This window comes from Octopus sinensis, linkage group LG1 (assembly GCF_006345805.1).
Source record: "Octopus sinensis linkage group LG1, ASM634580v1, whole genome shotgun sequence".
NCBI lineage: Eukaryota > Metazoa > Mollusca > Cephalopoda > Octopoda > Octopodidae > Octopus > Octopus sinensis.
In genome coordinates this window covers 26177964-26182963 of record NC_042997.1, presented here as the reverse complement: position 1 = coordinate 26182963, position 5000 = coordinate 26177964, and the positions used below count along the sequence as shown (strand labels likewise).

The 5000-nt window shown below is 36.6% G+C and overlaps 1 long non-coding RNA gene across 1 annotated transcript in view; it reads left to right on the top strand.

Annotated features, from left to right (window-relative positions):
• Window positions 1–1028: 1028 nt before the first annotated feature.
• The window catches only part of LOC118766183, a 16282-nt gene continuing 12310 nt past the window's right edge, over window positions 1029–5000 (top strand). The window contains exon 1 of the long non-coding RNA XR_005002101.1: window positions 1029–1156. This is a non-coding gene — a long non-coding RNA (uncharacterized LOC118766183). The remainder of the gene's footprint in view (window positions 1157–5000) is intronic.

Here is a 5000-nt window from a genome sequence, read left to right as displayed (position 1 = left end):
TAACCTTAACAGGACACCTTACATGCTAAAAGGAACAGTCAAAGCCCATACCAAGGTTAAGAGTAATTTCGAAGGGGAAGAAAAATACTCTTAAACGGGACTTGGGGTTTCACTGCTCCTTTTAGCATGTAGGGTGGCCTGTTAAGGTCACCTCCTTTGTGTATAAAAGTACACTAATTTCACATGAAGTATATGTTATCTATTGACTATTTCATGCATGCTAACTACTGGTAGAAAAATTTATCTAATTTTCGTACCCTATATATATATATATATACATACATGTATATATATATATATATATATGTGTGTGTGTGTGTGTGTGTGTGCTTTTGTATCTGTGTTTGTCCACCCACCATCGTTTGATAACCGATGTTGATGTGTTCACGTCCCCATAAATTAGCGGTTCGGCAAAAGAGTCCGATAGAATAAGTACAAGGCTTACAATGATTAGTTTTGAGGTCGATTTGTTCGACTAAAGGTGGTTCTCCAGCATGGCCGCAGTCAAATGCCTGAAAAAAAATAAAAGGATAAAAGAAAAAGAATACATACATACATACATACATGAAAAAATAGTTCATATTCCATGTACTCGTACTTCGTATTTTTTGTTGTAAACGATTCGTGACTTCCTGTGCCCACGTATGCATATATATATACACGTATAGCTGTAAGTATGTACACATACGTATGCATATATGCATATATATATAATTTATAAATACATACATACATAATGAAGTCCGTTGGGAGAAATAAGAACTCATAGTATGATAGAACCCATAGCCACTTATAATAAAAGGGAGTACTGGTGGAATATCCCAGTAGTGAAAACCACAATAAAATGTAAACATAATAGACCTGGCATAGTGATTTATGATGAAGAATAGAAATATGTACCGTTGTGAAAATCAGCTGCCCAGCGGATGTTAACATAAAGCTAAGATCAGTGAAAAGGAAAAAAAACCTGCACTAGACTGTTGAGAATTCTACAGTTACTCTATCCGGATTACAAGTTCACGTTTTGCCTGTAACTATTGGAGCACTGGGATATGTAACACATTGCCTAAATACCAATCTTCAGGAATTAGGCTTCTCAAAGCCCGAAACGAGAAAGCTGATTCGATGACTACAGATCTAAGGCATCACTGGGACTGTAAAAATCTGTACAGCTTTTTAGATGTTCATAATTTAAGTATATATGATCATGTCTAGACATGCAACTATATGCATTGAGAATATATACATAGAACAAAAGATACAAATCTGCACATATACATCCATACACCTCACACACACACACTTCACACACACATCTTACACACACACACACACACACACACACACACACACACATTATCTATTGGCTCGGGGTTATTTCTAACTTCACTGTACTACCCAGTGAAGACTTTTAAGTCAAGTTTGGAGATACCACGGACCACCACCCAGGGAACTATTGTCGATCAAAATCCAACCAGGTATCGGTAATTTGATATTTCATGGAGGAATTTGTTAAGGTGCTGTTTAATGATGTCTTTCGAGATAAGGGAGAGAATAGATTTTGTGCTTTGTTCGGTATTTCTAATAATCAAGGCGTGTTATGACATTCATTTGCTTTGTTTTTCTTTCACGGTTGAGATCTGGAATGCTTTACATCTCATAATGTTTTGTTATGTATATGGAGACCACGGAAGACATCAGTATTTAAAGTTAGCATCTAACAAACATAGAATAGAGTATGGTTATGACAATAGTATCTTCAGACTGGGAAGTTCTAAAAATCCATGACTCCACCTTTGAGTCATATTGACTTTGTTGAACATGTGTGCACTCCAGATTAGGTTACATGCACACATGCATACTACCAAATTCTTTGACTCCAACTCTGCTCCGTATTTGTGCTTTCTCCTCTTCTAAGTCTCTATCGCTACTATAGTGTCCTCTACTTGGCAGTATCTAGATTATTATCGCTTCCTATCAAGCACAACTGTATCTCCTAAACCATATTGTTTATGAACCAATCATAAACGTCTCACCATTATATCAAGTCCTTCCTTGCCGAAGGTGTTATTTCAGCATCCATGAAGTTGTAACTATTAAATGAGAACATTGTGTGAAACACGCTGACAACAAAAAGCCTCGAACTAACCCAGAGAAACAGCACCCGCTAAACTGAAATCACAATCTCATTTCCCTTTTCATTCTTATTAACGTGATACGTGTATTTCATGTTAATTGTCTTCTGGTAGACATTTAATGAAATAATATTCTATTCCTGATCACTCTTCTCCTTTATCTACATATATGTCTATCTATGATCTGCTCTCCGTTTTTAAAACGGCATGGTGTAACTTAAAATGGTTCAACAACTATTTCAGTCAGTTACAACGACCGCTTGGAAGCTCTGTATAGGCTTATTCACAAAACATTTCACAGTATTTGATTTCATAGGCATTATAAATACGTTTGGGAAATACATGACCAGGAAAAGAAAACTTTGCTCTTTCTCATCTCCTATAATTATGAAGTCTCCTTCGCGGAATCTTTTTTTTACCATGGGAATAGATTGATTAAAAAAAGATTCCTATTGTAGATGATTTAGTTAGGTTTGGGTTTTGTTTTAGTATCGAGCCACTATCAACATTCACCAAAATGCTTGATTCTCATTTGAAAAATTCTGCTGAAATATCTATAAGAGAAAGATAATATAGTTATATATGGTAATTGAAAAGTTGTGCACTACGTTTTTCAATGCAGGGAAGCTATTTCGACTATTGCTATTCATTATATTAAAATTCCTTTTTCCCTGAGATATCAGTTCGCTAAATTTTGACACGTGTAAATCTTCTCTTCGACATTTCACTTTCTGTTTTAATTCGTTTGCTGTTTTCCCTTGTTTCTTCGGATTACATGAATTCAAAGTAAGCTCAACAACATTATACTGGTTTCACCTTTCCACATACACACATACATACACACATACATACATACATACATACATACATACATACATACATACATACGTACATACTACATACATACATACATACATACATACATACATACATACTACATACATACATACATACACACACATATATAAACCTATACTTATACGTTTATATGTATATATATATATATGATATATGCATATGTATGTATATACATACATATATGTGTATGTATATGTACATACACATATGCACACAGGTATGCATATACATATATGTTATATATATATATATATATATATATATATATATATATACACCATATATATTCTTTGAATAAAGCGAGAATATTTTCGTGCGAAGTTCACACAAAATATCTTAACAACTTCAACGTAATAGAATTGCGTCAAGTCCAGAGCTATAATATGAAAAAAGGTGTATATAAAATAATGCCAATGACACACGAAAATATATTAAAATATATATATATATATATACGTTTGAATAAATAAATAAATAAATAAATACATTCTAACTGTCTTTCCCAAGGTATATTTACAATGTTTCTTGTCTGTACGTACGTATAATAATACAGATGCAATTTCTGCCTTGATCATGAGATCCCAAACAGATAGGTACAGGAATAATACCCTTATTATACACCACAATAATTTCCATAAACAGAAATCTAAGAATATGTATCTGCTACAATATTTTCAGTGGGGTGTTGATAGAAATTAAAATTAAATGCTTGTAATATTGTGTCGAGTGTTCCAGCTGATCCGAGGGTTTCAGCTGATCTGAGGGTTCTAGCTGATCCGAGGGTTCCAGCTGATTCGAGGGTTCCAGCTGATCCGAGGGCTCCAGCTGATCCGAGAGTTCCAGCTGATCCGAGGGTTCCAGCTGATCCTAGGGTTCCAGCTGATCCGAGAGTTCCAGCTGATCCTAGGGTTCCAGCTTATCCGAGGATTCCAGCTGATCCGAGGGTTCCAGTTGATCCTAGAGTTCCAGCTGATCCAAGGGTTCCAGCTGATCCGAGAGTTCCAGCTGATCCTAGGGTTCCAACTGATCCGAGGGTTCCAGCTGATCCGAGGGTTCCAGCTGATCCGAGAGTTCCAGCTGATCCGAGGGTTCCAGCTGATCCGAGGGTTCATAGACTGATGTATGAAAACATTCTCCTATAGGGAAACACCAATTAATATCATTATCATCTGGACTGAGAGGAGGAAATCTTATGCTGGATGACTACACTGAAGTTAGATACCATCTAACAAGACAGTAGTAAAAATATTTCGCACTACTAAAGTAAAGAATTTTAACAGGTGTGCTAAATTTGTAAAGCAAATTTTTTCAAACATGTTAGTGAACAGCATAACCTCTTGACGCCGGTATTCGAAGCATGCGAGACACTGCTCCGATTTTGTTCAACTTATGAGGCCACACAAACACACAAGTGCCAACGAGCTCGCATCTATTTACGTTCACCGTTACAATAACATAGCGTCGTACATTTACGTCTACCGGTTTATGAAAACGAACTATGTGAAGCTATTTATCATAATATGATATGCACGAGTTATTCTGCTCAGGTTCCAAAAATTGCTTGCGTGTGGTACAACACACAACACGGTATTATGCATATAAGGTGGTGAGCTGGCCGAATCGTTAACACGCCGGACGAAATGCTTGGCTGTATTTCGTCTGCCGTTACGTTCTGAGTTCAAATTCCGTCGAGGTCGACTTTGCCTTTCATCCTCTCGGGGTCGATAAATCAAGTACCAGTTACGCACTGGGTTCGATGTAATCGACTTAATCCGTTTGTTTGTCCTCTCTGTGTTCAGCCCCCTTGTGGGTAGTAAAGAAATAGGTATTATGCATGTAAGTATGGGTAGTTGAATGTAGGAGGGAAAGGGATAGTGTTTAAGAAGACCCAAGGTCTGAAAGTTCTGCAACTGTCACCACCGAGGAAAACATTGATCGTGTTCACCCTACGATGATAAGTGACAGGCGATTGACAATAAATCAAATAGCCAATGCTCTTGACAGAAT